Below are 20,976 nucleotides of genomic sequence, written 5' to 3' on the forward strand. Positions count from 1 at the left end.
AGTCAGGTAGAGCAAAAAATTTATCTTCTCCTCAACTCTCTTCAGCACCTCCTCATTAGTTATGTGATCTACCCATCTAATCTTCGGCAGTCTTCTGTAGCATCACATTTCAAAAGCTTCTATTCTCTTCTTGACTAAACTGTTCGTCGTCCATATTTCACTTCCATACATGGCAACGCTCCATATAAATACCTTCAGAAAGAACTTCCTGCCGCGTAAATCTATAGTCGATGTTAACAACTTTCGCTTCTTCAGAAACGCTTTACTTGCCATTGCCAGTCTACATTTTATATCCTCCCCACTTCAACCATCATCAGTTATTTTGCTTCCCAAATAACAAAACTGAAATACTACTTTAACGCCACGCGGGATTAGCCGAGCGGTCTAGGGCGCTGCAGTCATGGACTAAGAGGCTGGTCCTGGCGGAGGTTCGCGTCCTCCCTCGGGTATGGGTGTGCGTGTTTGTCCTTAGGATACTTAAGGTTAAGTAGTGTGTAAGCTTAGGGACTGATGATCGTAGCAGTTAAGTCCCATAAGATTTCACACACACACACACACACACACACACACACACACACACACACACACACTACTTTGGTGTTTCATTTCCTAATCTAACTCCCTCGGCATCACCTGATTTAATTAGAGTACATTCCATTATTCTCGTCTTGCCTTTGTTGATGTTCATCTTATATCCTCCTTTCATGACACTGTCCATTGCATTCAGCTGCTCTTGCAAGTCTTTTGCTATCTCCGGCACAATTACCATGTCATCGTAAAACCTAGCCTATTCATTTCCCTTTTCAACTTTTCTAACCTACCTGACCAATTGAGAGGTCTAGCATTGCACCCTCCGATCCGTAGAACGCCAGTTAAGTTTCTCCTGACGTCGACATCCTCCTGAGTAGCCCCCTCCCGGAGATCCGAAGGGGGACCTATTCTACCCAAGACGATGGTTCAAATGGCTCTGAGCGCTATGGGACTTAACATCGGAGGTCATCAGTCCCCTAGAACTTAGAACTACTTAAACTTAACTAACCTAAGGACATCACACACACCCATGCCCGAGGCAGGATTCGAACCTGCGACCGTAGCGGTCGCGCGGTTCCAGACTGAAGCGCCTAGAACCAAGACGATGCCATTATTATTTAACAATATAATAGAACTGTATGCCCTCGGGAAAAATTATGGCTGCAGCTTCCCCTTGCTTTCAGCCGTTCGCAGTACCAGCTCAGCAATCCGCACTTATACCCCGTTGTGACTGCGTTGTCGTGGCGACGTTAAACTTTACCTTCCTTCCTTCTTTTTGGACGTCGGAAGTTCAAAAGAAACCGAAGTATCGTCGTGCGAGCACCGAGGAAGCATCATACTATCACTAATGTTTTCGGTAGACAAAAACGCTTTATCAGATTGTATCATCAGTGCTACAGGATTGCTCGGTGAGAATACTGTTGATCACAAGAAACGATCGTTGTCCACGATCGTAAGGAAATGCAAGACGAACTGGAGAAAGTTTTCAGTTAGCCTAGTTATTGGCAGCTCCACTTAAATGTTGATAAATTCGAGACGATGTCCATAAGAAAGAGAAGAAGCCAACAGTGACAGATTACAAAGGTAGACGCGAAGATTTGGAGCATGTCACTTCGCTTCAATATTTAGGGTAATACCACGAGGGCTATTCGGAAAGTAATGTCCGATAGGTGGCGAAATGGAAACGACAGTGAAAATACGATGACGCTTTGCATAGGTGTGATGGGCAGTGTCTCTAGTTTGCCTGTATATCGTGCCACGTCGCTCTTTTCAGCTGTGAGCACACAGTGAGCGCGTAATAGACGCCTAGAACAACAGTGCCTCCCGTCAAGTATGGTTACCTGCTGCGAGGTTTCGCCTGATTTCACGCAACCCGACATAACGCACCTGTCATGCACTCCCTTCTCGGCCGCCGCACACTGTAGCGCAACGAGGACTCCGCTGCAGCGTTGTCGGTGGGAAGCGTTTCGTCACTCGCCTTACAGCCGGACCTGCCCCTTGTCACGTCCACCTCCACTCACATGAACCGCTGGCTATGAACACATTTTGGCACAGACGACGAACTGCAGACCAGCGTAGAGAAGTGGCGGAAAGCACACGCAGCTGGGTACGGGAAAGATGGTACACCGCTACGACACATGTCTAGGTCGGAGCGGCGACTATGTAGACAGGCAGCTGAAAGGTGTAGCTAACTGTTGTAAATAAAACATTTTTTACTTTTACTGTTTTCTTTTTCGCGACCACTTAGATCTTACTTTCCGCATAATCCTCGTACGATGAGATGCGAAATAAGGTTATCACCTTAAGGGGGACCACACCGTGGTTCAGGTCGAAAAAATCGATTTTCGTTTTTTATCATCTTTCGATAGATTAAGGTGTTATTTAAGTACTCTGAAAAGGATTTTGCTGAAAATTTTTACTCTAAGCCATATGGAGATGCCATTATTAGCAAAATAGAATGTGTTCAAAAACGTTTGGGAACAAGGCGGAGAAAACTAACTGTTGATATGAGAGGAAAAAAATTAGAAGATGGAAATTTGTTGACGGGACAGGGTTGGTTAGCTAAAACTGAAATAGAAAACTTGCAGCTATACTATGGGCAGGCAGTTAGGAGAAATAAAGAAAATCTGGAGGCAGTGAAGAGAGGTGTTTGGGCCATATTCTTCCCTAAGTCCTCTACTTATGATGAGCCATGTCATGGATTGTGTCCAACTGGAGAAAATTCGTGGTGCAAATACAATTCGGCTGAGGCAACTGGAGAATCTTATTCTCCCCAGTATTCTCTTCTTGCTGCTGTTATTACAGCAATCAAACCTATTTTCAGAGATTTGGCTCATCCTGACCCACTAAGGAAATGTCTGCATGGGCAGACACAGAACCCAAATGAATGTATCAACCTCATGATTTGGAACCGGCTTCCTAAAACTGTATTTGAAGGCATGCATACAATAAAACCAGGAGTTTAAAATGCTGTTATTAGATTCAGTTGTGGTAATATTGGAAAGTGTTGGGTACTGAAAAAGCTGGGAATTAATCCTGGTGAAAATATGATCACTGGGCTTGAACATTGCGATAAAATGAGGATAGCCGATGCAGGCAGATCTGCATCTAATATGGCCAATAAAGCAAGACAAACATCCAGGAAGGTGAAAAAGAAGCTGGAAGACCTGCTGGAGGCCAAGGAAGGGCCATCATATGCAGCAGGACAGTTTTAATTAACTGTAAGTAAAAAATTTCTAAAGTTTTTTAAGTCAATTTCCTCAAACTAAAATTTTCAGGAAATATACCCCATTATATCGGAAACTATCATAGATAAATGAATGAAATTTTCATAGACGCTGCATAACATAAAAAACCACCTCTGGTACTACATTAATTAATATTCCCCCATTAGGAAGTTCAAAAAAATATTTCCTGCAGAAAAACTTAATATTTTTTGTTAATACATTAAAAAAAGAATTTCTTACAAAGTATAAAAGGGATAAAGTAAATTTCAGTACAGTTGACTCTATTAGCATCGTGTAATATACATTAAAAATATTAAGGTCCTGCATAAAATAGTTTTTTCAGAAATGGGTCAAATACTTGACTAAATTAACATGGGTTAGATAGGCAGGCTGTGGTCCCCTTAAATCAGCAGTAGGGAAGACGAATGAATGACAGATTTGTTGGAATGATCCTGGAGAAGTGCGGTGCGTGTGTGAAGGAACTTGCATACATGACGTGAGCGCGACCAAATGTAAAGAATTGTTTCGAAGTTAGGATTCCTTAACAAGGCAATATACATTGACAGAACTCAGATACGCGCTGTTAGGATCGTAATCGGACGGTACAACGAATTCGAAAGTGTAACAGAGGTTCCCAGGTAACGTAAATGGGAATCTTCTGAAGAAAGACGATGTTTTTCATGCGTTTGTTAAAAATCAGAGAAACGAAATTCGACGAAGATACAAAATCGTTAAAACTGGAACGCACTACCCTCAGCCACCCACTGAGTGTGGAGATGTAGAAGGTGATCGATGTTGCGGGAAGGAGCCCTTAAAGCCGCTGCGCCGCCACGAGTGTCGAGCTCAAGACGTGAGGTTCCAGAACTGGAGCAAAGGGGGACACGGGACATCCCAGGAAGGCACTGAGGGCCTTGGCGGACCCGACGTCTAACGAGGCCTATTTGTTCAGGCGAGAGTATCACCTTTAACGAGCCCTGTTTACGGGCCGTTTGACTTGTTAAAAACGCGGCTAGGGAGGCCGGCGGCTCATTAGGCGTCTGGACCAGGCTGGAGGCAGCGGGCGCCGAACATGGAGACAGCTCCGGTTGCTGAAGGCCGCACGTGGCGTGCGAGCGACTCGTCTCGTGCGGTACAGCTACGGTGGCCAGAATTAGGCGCAGAAGCAAAGGCAGCGTGCAGACCGGCTGCACTGACGTGACAAAAGTCGTGGAACACCTCCCAGTGCCGTGCCAGACTGCCACTCGCCCGACGCAGTGCAGCAACTCGGCATGGTCGCAACGAGTCGTTGGAAGTCCCCCTGCAGAAACTCTGAGCCATGCTGCCTCCACAGCCGTCCGTAATTGCAAAAGATTTGCCGACGTAGGATTTTGTGTGTCAACAGACCTCTCCGTTATGCCTCACAAATGTTCGATGGGATTCATGTCGGGCGAACTGATTGGCGGAATCATTCGCTCGGACTCTCCACAATATCCTTCAAACCAATCGCGAACGTCTGTGGTCTAGTGACTTGGCACGCTATCATGCACAAAAATTCCATCGTTGTTTAGGAACCTGTAATCCAGCTCAGCTGCAAGTGGTCTACAAGTAGCAAGACATAACCATTTCCAGTCAACAGTCGGTTCGGTTGAACAGCATGACGCAGTCCACTCCGTACAAACCCAGCTCACACCATTGTGGAGCCACTACCAGCTTACACAGACAACTTGGGTCCGTAGCTTCGTGGGGTCTGCGCCACGCTCACACCCTACCATCAGCCCTCAGCAAGTGAAATCGGGACTCATCTGACCATACCACGGTTTTTCAAGCGTCGAGGAACCAACCGATGTGGTCACGTTGTCGTGCTGATAGCCCATTAACCCCAAATTTCGCCACACTGTCCTAACGGATGCGTTGATCGCACGTCCCACAATGATTTCTGCGGTTCTTTCAAGCAGTGTTGCTTGTCTGTTAGCACTGACAACTGTACGCAAACGCCGCTGCTCCCGGTCGTCAGCTGCACTGGCTGTTGTGAGAGGTAATGCCTGAAATTTGGTATTTTCGGCGCACTCTTAACATCTACATGGATACTCTGCAAATCACATTTAAGTGCCTGGACGGGGGTTCATCGTACCACCTTCACAATTCTCTATTATTCCAATCTCGCATAGCGCGAAAAGAATGAACACCTATATGTTTTGTTTATTTCATCGTGGTGATCGTTCTTCCCTATGTAGGTCGGTGTCAACAAAATATTTTCACATTTGGAGGAGAAAGCTGGTGTTTGGAATTTCGAGAGAAGATTCCGTCGCAACGAAAAACGCCTTTCTATTAATGAAGTCCAGCCCAAACCCTGTACCATTTCTGTCTCTCCCATATTTCGCGATAATACAAAACGTGATGCATTTCTTTGAACTTTTTCGATATACTCCGTCTGTCCTGTCTGGTAAGGATCTCACACCTCACAGCAGTATTCTAAAAGAGGACGGACAAGCATAGTGTAGGCAGTCTCCTTACTAAGTCTGTTACGTTTTTTAAGTGTCCTGCCAATAAAACGCAGTCTTTGTTTAGCCTTCCCCAAAACATTTTCTGTGTTCCTTCCAGTTTAAGTTAATAGTAATTGTAATACCTAGGTATTTAGTTGAATTTAAGGCTTTTAGATCAGACGGATTTATCGTGTAACCGAAGTTTAATGCGTTACTTTTACCACTCATGTGGATGACCTCACACTTTTCGTTATTCAGGGTCAACTGCCACTTCTCGCATCATTGAGATATTCTTTCTAAATCGTTTTCGAGTTTGTTTTGATCTTCTGATGCCTTCATTAGCCGATAAACGACAGCGTCATCTGCAAACAACCGAAGACCGCTTCTCAGATAGTCTCCTAAATCGTTTCTATAGATAAGGAACAGCAAAGGGTCTATAACACTACCTTGGGGAACGCCCGAAGTCACAACTGTTTTACACGATGACTTTCCGTCAATTACTACGAACTGTGACCTCTCTGACAGGAAATCATAAATCCAGTCACATAACTGAGACGATATTCCATAAGCAAGCAATTTCAATACGAACCGCTGGTGTGGCACAGCCATCTAGAAATACGGATACGATCTGAAATCCTTTTTTCAATAGCACACAACACTTCATGTCAATAAAGAGCTAGTTGTGTTTCACAGGAACGATGTTTTCCAAACCCATGTTGACTGTGTGTCAACACTGTGGATCTCGGAATATTCGGTTCCCTAACGATTTACGGAGTGGAATGTCCCATTCGTCTAGATCCAATTATCATTCCGCACTCAAAGTCTGTTAATTATCCGTCGTGCGGCTACACTCACGCTGGAAACCTTTCCTCGTGAATCACCTGAGTACAAACGACGGCTCCGCCTACGCACTGCCCTATTATGCCTTGTGCACGCGGTACTGCCGCCGTCTGTATAAGTACATAAATCACCGTCCCATGACTTTAGCCACCTCAGTGTACACGCAAACGAACAGAGACAGGCTTGTGACTTTACAATAACAAAGCATCAGCCTTCTAAACGAATTTTTAAGGTACTTTTTTCTTCCTCATGTCACACAAATAGCTACCGTTATCGGTTTCTATTTATGATCAAGCCATCGTGGGATTCGGTTTAAAATTTAATGTTGTGACTATTTTAATATTTTATGTATGATTTAAAGCGTAATGCGACTTGTAAGTGTTTGACGTAAATAATTAGTATTATTTGTGAAGCTGATTAGTGTGCACACTCAAGCACGCGATCAAAAGATAACGAAAAAGAATCTTGGCAGTTGAAAGCCCGCCTCCCTTCCTGCCTAATTACAAGTGCTCATGCAAACTGATGTACACATGTACACATGTGCACATTTTGTGCCTTGAAATTTATCTGCAGGAAGAGAATATGACGCAAGGATAAAGCGATCTGTCCTTTTTACTGACGTTAGCAGAAAGCTAGCTCACGCAAAGCGTAACGAGAAGAGGTATGGTTTCTTGGAAGCAATGCAACTTAATGTTGACAGCGTGCATAAACGGTCTAGTTAGTGCCTTCAGTAGTTTGAATCTTTTATTTAGCTGGCAGTAGTGGCGCTCGCTGTATTGCACTATTTCGAGTAACGAAGATTTTTGTGAGGTAAGTGATTTGTGGAAGGTATAGGTTAATGTTAGTCAGGGCCATTCTTTTGTAGGTATTTTTGAAAGTCAGAATGCGTTGCGCTAAAAATATTGTGTGTCAGTTTAAGCACAGCCATGTATAATTTTTCTAAGGGGACGTTTCAAAGTGTAATTTTTCCCTTTTGAATATGATGTGACGTCAGTCTTTGTATCGCTTAAACAGCTTAGTGCAGCGTTCTGTGTTGTTAAATAAGAAGTGGACCAGGCTGAACAACGTGTTGCATAAAAACCTAACTCCTGTTACAGAATATTACGATCCACGGAATCAGATGCCTTTGGTAAGTCATAGATGATCTCAGCTAGTGGTGTTTTATTATTTACAGATTTTATTTGGCTCAGTAAATGTGAAATAGCTGTCTCATTAGCGTCCGTATTGTTCTATACAGAAGTTAGTTCCGTTTTGTATTTGTTTCGTTGTATATTACTATACGCCTCGTACCTTTTCAAAGAGATTACTCGCCAAGAAGTCTAAACCGATAACTTTACAATTTGCGTCACCTCATTTTGAAACATACAACAAAACGTTTTCTTGTAAATTTCGAATACATGGAGTTGGTGATGTACAGAAGATGGAGAGCCCATGACACGTTAAATGAGTTAAAATTTGCCTGTAAATATACGTGATGCTTCGCGAGACATATCCCAAGGACACGCAGTTGGTCTGTTTGCCTGCAGGAAGCCTCGCATGTTTGTGAGTATAGTTCTGGTGCTGTTTTTCTTTGAATGGCACCTGCAAAGATCAGTCAGAACTCTTGTCGGTTTCTGATGTTAGAAGCTGAAAGCGCAGACACACTATAATGATGCTTGATCAAAATTTAAGCTCACAGTATCTTTTACTTACCGCGAATGGACCACAGTAATATAAAGAAAGTATTACTATTATCATTGATACATATAAGGAAGAAATCTGAAGGTGGCAGGGGTAAAATACAGGGAGCGAAAGGCTATTTACAATTTGTACAGAAACCAGATGACAGTTATAAGAGTCGAGGGACATGAAAGGGAAGCAGTGGTTGGAAAGGGAGTGAGACAGGGTTGTAGCCTCTCCCCGATGCTGTTCAATCTCTATATTGCGCAAGAAGTAAAGGAAACAAAAGAAAAATTCGGAGTAGGTATTAAAATCCATGGAGAAGAAATAAAAACATTGAGATTCCCCAATGACATTGTATTTCTGTCAGAGACAGCAAAGGACTTGGAAGAGCAGTTGAACGGAATGGACAGTGTCTTGAAAGGAGGGTATAAGACGAACATCAACAAAAGCAAAACGAGGATAATGGAATGTAGTCGAATTAAGTCGGGTGATGCTGAGAGAATCAGATTAGGAAATGAGACACTTAAAGTAGTAAGGCAGTTTTGCTATTTGGGGAGCAAAATAACTGATGATGGTCGAAGTAGGGACGATATAAAATATAGACTGGCAATGGCAAGGAAAACGTTTCTGAAGAAGAGAAATTTGTTAACATCGAGTATAGATTTAAATGTCAGGAAGTCTTTTCTGAAAGTATTTGTATGGAGTGTAGCCTTGTATGGAAGTGAAACATGAACGATAAATAGTTTGGACAAGAAGAGAATAGAAGCTTTAGAAATGTGGTGCTACAGAAGAATGCTGAAAATTAGATGGGTAGATCACATAACTAATGAGGAGGTATTGAATAGAACTGAGGAGAAGAGAAGTTTGTGGCACAACTTGACTAGAAGAAGGGATCGGTTGGTAGAACATGTTCTGAGGCATCAAGGGATCACCAATTTAGTACTGGAGGGCAGCGTGGAGGGTAAAAATCGTATAGGGTGACCAAGAGATGAATACGCTAAGCAGATTCAGAATGATGTAGGTTGCAGTAGGTACTGGGAGATAAAGAAGCTTGCAGAGGATAGAGTAGCATGGAGAGCTGCATCAAGCCAGTCTCAGGACCGAAGACCACAACAACAACAACAACATAAGGAAGAATGGTGTATATACACTGCCTGACGAAAAGAGCGAAGCATCCTGAAGATAAGGAGGAAACGAAACGAAACTTCATGGATTCAGACGATAGGTGATGTTGTTACAGAGATTATTCGAGTCAAATTTACAAAAAAGTTGGCATTATGTCCCCACACATAAGTATAGCGTTGCATCCCTTCTGGCCTGAATGCATGCTTCGATTCGGATGGAAAGGGTGTCGCAAAGGCTTTGAATCCTCTCCTTAGGTAAGCTTTGTCAGAACATCGTAACTGGCCCTTGATATCCTGAATACTGACCCTAGGATGAAGTTGGCGTCGCAGCAGGTTCAACAGGTTCTACCAGGGACATGTTTGGGTATCTTGCTGGTCTCTAGAGTACCTCAGCATAATGTAGACGGTTCATAGAGACAAGTTCCATGTGTGGGCGAGCACTTTCGTGTTGAAACATGGCGCCACGATATTTCCGCATGAGAAGTAATACATGAGAACGCAGGATGTCTATGACGTGCTGTTGTGCCGTCAGTGTTTCCTCAGTCACTACTAGCCGTGACCTAAAATCATATCACACTGTACAACGCCAGAAGAAACACCGCTGCGCCTATCCAAAACATCGGAGGAATGGGACCTCTTCCCAAGTTCCTTTCATATTCCCTGATGACAGTCATGTGAAGCAGCGCTGGGCCGCAGTTCACTACTCAACGTTAAATCTAACTTTGGGCTGAAGGGGGTAAATTATGCTGCCACAACAGTCTTTGGGCACTTATCTAATAGCATCAAAAGTGTGACAGATAGCCATATAGCATTTCAAAGGAACTTAAAAGAATTTCTTAATGGCAACTCCTCCTACTCATTAGATGAATTTTTGGATGTAGTAAGTGGGTAATTTCCCCAACCCCCACAAAAAAATTAAAAATATTAAGTGTCATGTAATATTTTGTGTAATGTAATATCTTGTATAGACACCTTTTATTAACCTGACGCGTTCCACATCATTACGAAGTGTCGTTTTCATGATCTGTGGAACAATTACTAATCTAATCTAATTTAAACTGCAAACACAATGCGACGCCAGTCATCAGCTGTCCGTGCTTCCGGGGCGCGCAGGGTAGCCGTGCGGTCTGGGGCGCCTTGTCACGGCCCGTGCAGCCTCCCCCGTCGGAGGGTCGACTCCTCCCGGCGTCCTGGCTGCCGGCCATCCCAGTCCAACGGGCCGCGAGCGGTCGCGTGGCAGAAGCTACACGGCACACGGACGGTTCTGCACAAAGAGCTGTAGAGCAACTGTCAGTCCACTTCCGCGCACACCAGGAGGAAAACTCGCCGACCAGAAGCTGATTGGCTGACAGCTACCGATCGTTGACGATATGGACATCCACGAATAGCCTCTGTCCTTCCATCTTCCCTTACGTCATCACTAACAAACCTATTACAGGCCCAACTGAAAGTTTATTCGATGCCGACCGGCGCATCACAACTCGACAATTCTCTACGGGGAATACACTCTGAAGATGACGAGAGTGTGAGTCGTGCAGTGAAAACATGACTACACCTGCAGGACAAGAACTTTTACCAGCAGGAAATACATGCTCTTCCGAAACATTGGTGTACGGCCATAGAACGTGATGGAGACTACGTAGAAAAATAGGATATGGACAAGATATGTTGATGTATATTTCCACCAAATTCTGACTCTTAACAATAAATATGTCCTGAGGAAAAAAATGTGGGACTAAGTACGACCCTCGTATTTAATACTAAAGTTAAGAGGAGTTCTTTCCAAGGGGAAGTCTTTAAGTTTTACCTATCACAAATATGAAATTGCGTAATTAATACTGTTCGTTTGCAGTCACATGTCAGATACACTTTCAAATGCCAGCTCCCAGCTCCACAGTACTGCACAGCGTCTCTCGAGGAACTAGACTAAAATGGCGCAGCCTATTGAAACTCGGAGCGTTATGCGATAAATCATGTTCTGCATTTGAAAGGCAACAACGCTGCAACAATCCACGATAAGTTGGTGAAGGTATACGGTAACAATGCACCATCGTATGTCGTAGTGATTAAGTGGCACAGTCTCTTCCAACAGGGCCGACAAGTCTTAACGACAAAGAACGCAGTGCCAGACCATTATTCTGTGAATAACGCGCAATATAAAATGCGAGTGGAAGCCCTGGTGCTATAAGGACAGATTATCACATTCGAGACGACAACAGAAAAAGTTTAAAATCAGCCATGCGTCATCTCCACCATCTCATGCAGCGTTTCCAGCATGACGAAAACCGCCGCCCACTGAGTTAAGCGACCTCTCACACCCTCTCAATGAGCCCACCAAACTCAGGCAGCACTGAAAATGCTGCAGCTGTGTCGAGCCAACGCAGATGACTTATGGAGGGATATATGTAAAACTACTCGAAAAAATGTTAAAAATTTATTTTTCCAGCAGGTAGTTCTTCAACATGTTAGAAACATTGTCATCTACACTCCTGGAAATGGAAAAAAGAACAGATTGACACCGATGTGTCAGACCCACCATACTTGCTCCGGACACTGCGAGAGGGCTGTACAAGCAATGATCACACGCACGGCACAGCGGACACACCAGGAAACGCGGTGTTGGCCGTCGAATGGCGCTAGCTGCGCAACATTTGTGCACCGCCGCCGTCAGTGTCAGCCAGTTTGCCGTGGCATACGGAGCTCCATCGCATTTAACACTGGTAGCATGCCGCGACAGCGTGGACGTGAACCGTATGTGCAGTTGACGGACATTGAGCGAGGGCGTATAGTGGGCATGCGGGAGGCCGGGTGGACGTACCGCCGAATTGCTCAACACGTGGGGCGTGAGGTCTCCACAGTACATCGATGTTGTCGCCAGTGGTCGGCGGAATGTGCACGTGCCCGTCGACCTGGGACCGGACCGCAGCGACGCACGGATGCACGCCAAGACCGTAGGATCCTACGCAGTGCCGTACGGGACCGCACCGCCACTTCCCAGCAAATTAAGGACACTGTTGCTCCTGGGGTATCGGCGAGGACCATTCGCAACCGTCTCCATGAAGCTGGGCTACGGTCCCGCACACCGTTAGGCCGTCTTCCGCTCACGCCCCAACATCGTGCAGCCCGCCTCCAGTGGTATCGCTACAGGCGTGAATGGAGGGACGAATGGAGACGTGTCGTCTTCAGTGATGAGAGTCGCTTCTGCCTTGGTGCCAATGATGGTCGCATGCGTGTTTGGCGCCGTGCAGGTGAGCGCCACAATCAGGACTGCATACGACCGAGGCACACAAGGCCAACACCCGGCATCATGGTGTGGGGAGCGATCTCCTACACTGGCCGTACACCTCTGGTGATCGTCGAGGGGACACTGAATAGTGCACGTTACATCCAAACCGTCATCGAACCCATCGTTCTACCATTCCTAGACCGGCAAGGGAACTTGCTGTTCCAACAGGACAATGCACTTCCGTATGTATCCCGTGCCACCCAACGTGCTCTAGAAGGTGTAAGTCAACTACCCTGGCCAGCAAGATCTCCGGATCTGTCCCCCATTGAGCATGTTTGGGACTGGATGAAGCGTCGTCTCATGCGGTCTGCATGTCCAGCACGAACGCTGGTCCAACTGAGGCGCCAGGTGGAAATGGCATGACAAGCCGTTCCACAGGACTACATCCAGCATCTCTACGATCGTCTCCATGGGAGAATAGCAGCCTGCATTGCTGCGAAAGGTGGATATACACTGTACTAGTGCCGACATTGTGCATGCTCTGTTGCCTGTGTCTATGTGCCTGTGGTTCTGTCAGTGTGATCATGTGATGTATCTGACCCCAGGAATGTGTCAATAAAGTTTCCCCTTCCTGGGACAATGAATTCACGGTGTTCTTATTTCAATTTCCAGGAGTGTATATTCAGAGTTTGGTTCAAATGGCTCTGAGCACTATGCGACTTAACTTCTGAGGTCATCAGTCGCCTAGAACTTAGAACTACTTAAACCTAACTAACCTAAGGTCAGCACACACGTCCATGCCCGAGGCAGGATTCGAACCTGCGACCGTAGCGGTCGCTCGGTTCCAGACTGTAGCGCCTAGAACCGCACGTCCACTCAGGCCGGCTTTCAGAGTTTAATTCGTGCTACAAAAGATGTAAAATCCACCTAGTTTCAATCAGTGCTTACCGCCGCGCCTCATTTTCTACGCGACTCTGTGCTCGTTTACGATATTTTAGTATTTCTTGCCACCAGAGAAGGCCTCTGTAGAGATTTACGATCCGATTAATTACGATTCATTAAAGAGAAGCCCTCGTGACGGAACACAGGACCCGAGCCAAAGCTCTATTAACCTCACATAGAAGAGACGCCGAAAACACTTTCCTCGTCTACTATTGCTAGAATTTCCTCTCATGATGCTTCTCTGGCGGCTTAGCTGAAAACCCACTGATGAAGGTTCATGATGTGCATAGTACTAGTCCTGAAGTGTACCGGCGAAAGAGTGCGGCATTGAAAAGACCTACATGGAGACCAAACAGGTTGCTTGGTTTGTGAGATTGAAGGGACCAGACTGCGACGGTCATCGGTCCCCTAAGAGACCAAAAACACCAAATTTATTGCTATAACCAACATAAAGGTACTTGTTTCTGGCATAAATGCCAATAAAGCCTTTTTTCTGACTTTCTCGCAATTTCCATTTTTCAGTATATAAGGAACATTTTCTGGTGAACCATTACAAATTAAGAGGTGAAAGTTGCTACCGACTCTGTACACGCTACAACAGAACTTCCGCTGCTACAACATTTTTCAACGTGCGTTACTGTCAAATTTATTTAAATTTTTGTGAAATAAAAATTACTATGTATCTTACACACAAATTTAAAAATTGTTATGATAGTTCTAAGACAGGTATTAATGGTACACAGATTTGTTTATCTGATTATTAAGAATATCCTACCATATTTTGAAAGTGGTAAGTAAAGTAACCTTTGAGAAAATGTTCGTCTTGTGATAGTATGTGTTCCAAAAGCATCCATCAATGTCGTGATGAAATTATTTGACTAAAATTTAGAAAAAGCTCATATTATAGCCAATAGTGTAATGACAACATGTGCAAATTTTTGTTTAATTATCTCTCAAACGGTACAAGTTGCATTAACTTATGTGTATCCCTGTATTTGTCTCACATGTCGCCCTTTGAGCCACCTAATTACCATGGACGAGTGTTCGGTGAATGAATTTTACCAAGGGACAAAGGCGCAAAGCAAGCTCTGGACGAATCTGAAATTACCACCGTTGGGAAAGGGGAAGGCCCAAACTGCATGGGACAAGGTGACGGCGAGTCTACCAGGCTCAAGTGTGGCAGGGGTCTGTCTGTCTAACCCCAGCTTATTGTGTACACAGCGTAGCCTGATATGCTGCTTCGAACCGTGTCACGCCCCGCATTCTCCTGAACAGAGATCTCGGCCAGCACGTCCACTGGGTCTCACTGAAGAGTGAATATGTAGAGAAGGACTGGCACTGTCAACAAGCGTTATGGTAACAGCTTCACTTTCTCGAGATGGTAGTTAGAACTTCATGACCGCCCTCGTACTGGTAAGTGGACGTGAAATGGTAACGATATTTGAGAGAGCTCTGAACATCTGATGCAAGTAGAATGTTACGAAGACACTGCAGTACCTAACATCGCGCAAACCTGTGTCACTTTGACAACAATGTTCGTGAGAGTTAAGGTAGAAGAAGTACACAGGGTGCCCAGAAGAGCTTTTAAGGGAGTTGAAAGGTAGGCTGTGCTGAGAAATAACTGTTAAGAAAGAAATTCTCGGTGCTTTCCGCCTTCGCGGTTTGTTTAGCGCTGAAATTAGCCAATCAGCCAGCCGCGCGCGCAGTTTCAAGCAGCCTGCCACAGGCAGTGCGGCCACACTTGTTCTTCGTTAGGGTAACTCAGACTAATCAAATGTAGCTGTTGCTCAACTAACTTAAATTTATCGTTCCCAAAAAACGTAAAGTTTAACTCGTAATGAACATTCGGACAAGTGATAACTCACCGACATACAGATGTCTCCGCATTACCGCATAGCGGCTACAGGTGCCTGAATTGCGCACGAAACGACCTGATTGGCTAACTTCATCAAAGGGCTCAACACACAGTCCCCTGCGAAACACATACAAGCTCTTCAGACTCTTTCAGATTAACCTGAATAGGGGTCTACACAAAGGAAATAAACTTCAAGGCAATATTAAACAGACCCAGAGGACGCCGATGAAGATGACATACGATATATAGTAATGAGTGAAGAATTTGACAGAGCACTGATAGACCTAAGCCGACATTCTACTGATAGCCCCGGGAGTCTTAGCCGTGATAAAACTCTTCCATCCGGTGTTAGACAGGCCAAATACCCTCAGAGTGTAAAAATTCCAACTGCAAAGAAAACAGGTGCTAACAGGTGTGAATATTGTCCAACTATCAATTTAATAAGTCATGGTTGCAAAACACTAAGACAAATTATTTACGAAAGAATGGGAAAGCTATTAGAACCAGCCGGCCAGAGTGACCGATCGGTTCTAGTCGCTGCAGTCTGGAGCCGCGCGACCGCTACGGTCGCAGGTTTGAATCTTGCCTCGGGCATGGATGTGTGTGATGTCCTTAGGTTAGTTATGTTTAAGTAGTTCTAAGTTCTAGGGGACTGATGACCTCAGATGTTAAATCCCACTGTGCTCAGAGCATTAGAAGCCAACCTCGGGGCAGATCAGTTTGGATTCCGGAGAAATGTAGGAAAACGCGTGGCTATATTAGCATTACGACTTATCTTAGAAGGTAACTTAGGAAAAGGCAAACCTGTATTTAAAGCTTTTTTGGATTTGGTGAAAGCTTTTTGACAATGTTGACTAGAGCGTACTTTTCGAAATTCTGAACTAGCAAGGGCTTAATTCAGGAAGAGTAATGTGACATGTAACTTGTACAGAAACCAGACTCAGTTATAAGAGTCGAGGGGCATAAAAGGAAATCACAGATTGATAAAGGAGTGAGACCGGATTGATTTCACCACTAAATAGAAATATTAAAAACGGTAGGACGATTTTTCTGTTTAGCAAAAGTGACAAAAAGCAAATTTCAGTGTACTTGACGGCTGAGCACAAAAGTTTTATCTCAAGTACAGATAGTGTTGAGGATCAGTGGACAAAGTTCAAAACCATCGTACAATATGCATTACATGAGTATGTGCCAAGCAAGATCGTAAGAAATGGAAAAGAGCCACCGTGGTACAACAACCGAGCTAGAAAACTGCTACGGAAGCAAGGGGAACGTCACAGCAAGCATAAACATAGCCAAAGCCATGCAACAAACAAAAATTACACGAACCTAAATGTAGTGTGAGGAGAGCCATGCGAGAGGCGTTCAACGAATTCGAAAGTAAAGTTCTGTCTACTGACTTGGTAGAAAATCCTAAGAAATTTTGGTCTTATGTCAAAGCGGGAGGTGGATCAAAACAAACTGTCCAGACACTCTGTGACTAAAATTGTAATGAAACAGAGGATGACAGACTAATGGCCGAAATACTAAATGTATTTTTCCAAAGCTGTTTCACAGAGGAAGACTGCACTGTAGTTCCTTCTCTAGATTGTCGCACAGATGACAAAATGGTAGATATCGAAATAGACGACAGAGGGATAGAAAAACAATTAAAATCGCTCAAAAGAGCAAAGGACGCTGGACCTGATGGGATACCAGTTCGATTTTACACAGAGTACGCGAAGGATCTTGCCCCCCCCCCCCCCCTTCTTGCAGCGGTGTGCCGTAGGTCTCTACAAGAGCGTAATGCTCCAAAGTAGTGGAAATAAGGGACGTCGAACAGATGTGCAGAACTATAGACCTATATCTGTAACGGCGATCAATTGTAGAATTTTGGAACACGTATTATGTTAAAGTATAATGACTTTTCTGGAGACTAGAAATCTACTCTGTAGGAATCAGCATGGGTTTCGCAAAAGACGATCGTGTGAAACCGAGCTAGCGCTATTCGTCCAAGAGACTCAGTGGGCCATAGACACGGGTTCCCAGGTAATTGCCGTGTTTCTTGACTTCCGCAAGGTGTTTGATACAGTTCCCCACACTCTTTTAACGAACAAAGTAAGAGCATATGGACTATCAGACCAATTGTGTAATTGGATTGAAGAGTTCCTAGATAACAGACTGCAGCATGTCATTCTCAATGGAGAGAAGTCTTCCGAAGTAAGAGTGATTTCAGGTGTGCCACAGAGGAGTGTCGTAAGACCGTCGCTATTCACAATATATATAAATGACCACGTGGATAACATCGGAATTTCACTGAGGCTTTTTTGCGGATGATGCTGTAGTATATCGAGAGGTTGTAACAATGGAAAATTGTACTGATATGCAGGGGGATGTGCCACGAATTGACTCATGGTGCAGGGAATGGCAATTGAATCTTGATGTAGACAAGTGTAATGTGCTGCGAATGCATAAAAAGAAAAATCTTTTATCATTTAGTTACACTATAACAGGTCAGCAACTGGAAGCAGTTAATTCCATAAATTATCTTGGAGTAGGCATTAGGAGTGATCTAAAATGGAATGACCAAATAAAATTAATCGCCGGTAAGACTGAGATTCATTGGAAGAATCCTAAGGAGATGCAGTCCGAAAACAAAGGAAATAGGTTACAGTGCACTTGTTCGCTCACTGCTTGAATACTGCTCACCGGTGTGGGATCTGTACCAGATAGGGTTGATAGAAGAGATAGAGAAGATCCAACGGAGAGCAGCGCGCTTCGTTACAGGATCATTTAGTAATCGCGAAAGCGTTACGGAGATGATAGATAAACTCCAGTAGAAGACTCTGCAGGAGAGACGCTCAGTAGCTCGGCACGGGCTTTTGTTAAAGTTTCGAGAACATACCTTCACCGAAGAGTCAAGCAGTATATTGCTCCCTCCTACGTATATCTCATGAAGAGACCATGAGGATAAAATCAGAGAGATTAGAGCCCTCACAGAGGCATATCGACAATCTTTCTTTCCACGAACAATACGAGACTGCAAAACAAGGGAGAACCGATAGATGTACTCAAGAAACCCTCCGCCACACACCGTCAGGTGGCTGGCGCAGTATGGATGTAGATGTAGATGTAGATGTAGTCTTACCCCGACGTGATTCAATTTGTCCATTGAACAAGCAGTAAATGAAACTGAAGAAAAATATGCAGTAGGAATTAAATTTCAGGGAGCAGAAATAAAATATTTTGTGTTTGCCGATGACGTTATAATTCTGTCAGCGACAGCAAAGGACTTGGAAGACCTGTTGAACGGAATGGCTAGTGTCTTGAAACGAAGATATAAGATGAACATTACGAAAATCAAAAAAGGGTTTCGGAGTCTAATTGAATTAAATCAGGTGACAGTGATGAAACTAGATTAGGAAACGAGACACTAAAAGTAGTAGATCAGGTTTGGCATCGAGTAGTGAAATAATCGATGATGGCTGACGTAGAGGGATATAAAATGTACACTGTCAACTGCAAGAATGGCGTTTCACACAATAACAGAAATTTGTTAACATCGAATATGGATTTAAGTGTTAGGAATTCTTTTCTGAAAGTGTCCGTAGGAGTGTGTAACACCATAGCGCTAATGCTCTACTGATTTATTTTGCCTTTTGTTTTATTTAATGTTACATCGTTCAGCTTCTGTAAATGTGTTTGAATCGAAGACACAATATTGTATACTCCTTTCTTTGCTAAAACTTTGATGCCATGGTTTGATTCTATGCAATGTAGTATATCTGTCATTTAAATTTTTTGTCCCAATTGGAGGGAGACAAAACTTACTGTATATATTTGGAATTTGTTTAAATAATTTTGTTTAGAGCTACCTATATGTGCAAATGATATGTTTTGTTTAAAATGATTGTTTGCTGTTATGTAAACTGCTGACCTTCACTAGGATTCTTAGTTATTTTGTAGCGCACGCAAATTGTGGTTGGTCTAGGTAGAAAAGGTGGAACAAGAGTAAGTCGGGGACGAGCTACCAAACTGTCAATTGCTCATGTAAAGGATGCATATTGTGCTGGTGCTGAGACAGGCTTTCCGTGCTACTTTCCCAATGCGTCGGATGGATGGATAAAGAGCTGGAGCTATTCTGGAATTGATGTCTATCATCGCCACCAAGGAACGACAGATTCCGACAATTCTACCTGCAAATGCACCTAACAACATGCAGTTGCCACCACATTGCGCAATCACTATAATGGAACGCTATAGTAATGTACAGTCAAGGATCAACTCACTAGATGTTTTAGTGTGCACAAATATAAGGTTAACTTATAACTGAATTTATGTACCTACCTTGATTTTTTTTCTATCGCAACACCTCTCTCTCAGATTCCTCTCCATTTGAACTATGATTACCGAGTGTCCTAGTTTGTGAAAAAAATAAAAGCCTCAAAGCCAAATAGTTAATTAAATAATGTTGTTTGATAATTGGCAAGAAGGGAGTATTCAGATTTACTGTGGATTTAGTGAAATTGTGGGAGGTAGTAAATGTAGTTTTGTGAAAGTCTCCCAGTGATGGAAACAGTCCAATTTAAAGTTTTGTGGAGTTTCAAAGTGACCTATTTAATTATTTACTTGAAAGAAGACTGTGGTAATAAAAAGAATTTGCTGTTTCTTTTAAAGATTAAAAGTTCTTAAAACGGAGGCTTATAAAGTTTTGCTTAGTTAATGATCATAGTGCTGCCTGTAGTAAATTTTAAAAGGTGAGTCAGTTTCTTGCAAATTTGTCAACATTGTGTCTCACTGTAGTAAAAGTGGGAAACTGCAATAGTGGAAAGTTATATACCCATGTTTGCTAAGTACTTGTTCCTTTTGTGTAATGAAAGTGCATATTAATAGTGTAATAGGATCCGCAGGTTATCCTTTATGCTCTTGATAAATAACAATTAATAGAAAGACCGCTATCTATGAACACAATAATTTCTTTATTCAAAAGACAGTGAGAAGTAACCTGTTAGTGAATTCCAATTAACTTTCATTCTAAATAGAATAGTATTTAGCTAAGAGAGACTTAACCTATGATCAGTTCATGATTTTGCAGTGAACTACATTTAGATTTTATGTCAGCTAGGAAAATGTGTGAGAATTAATAGTGTGTAATGTTATCTGTTATATTTATAAAAATAGTCTGTTATGCTCTGTCAGCTTCCAATCTTAACCGTGAACATATGCAGGTGTCAGAGTTCATTGCACTCGCGTGTGACAAAATGTAGGTTGTGTTTGTCCGTTAAAGTTACTCATACCCACTTTCTTAATCAAGAATGTTAATCATTCTCTTGCCATATTAGGCTGGCGACCGTTTTCTTTATTCTTTAAACAGCTAGGTAAAATATTATTTGTTACTGTTTGAATATTTAAGTCATTCTGACTTTCATTTCCGATAAGCCACCTCCGTTAGGTACAACACGGTCAACATAACAAAATTCCTCTCAGAGGTTAACACTGCTCTGTTGCTTTATACCATAATTGCTTTAACAAGATAGTTTTATTTCACGACCTGCCTCCAACTTTAAGGTTATGGTATAGCAGTAGCAAACGGAAGCGTTATACGTGGCTTTTCCGTGACAGGACTACT

The sequence above is a fragment of the Schistocerca gregaria genome, chromosome 8 (genome assembly GCF_023897955.1).
Source record: "Schistocerca gregaria isolate iqSchGreg1 chromosome 8, iqSchGreg1.2, whole genome shotgun sequence".
NCBI classification, from domain to species: domain Eukaryota; kingdom Metazoa; phylum Arthropoda; class Insecta; order Orthoptera; family Acrididae; genus Schistocerca; species Schistocerca gregaria.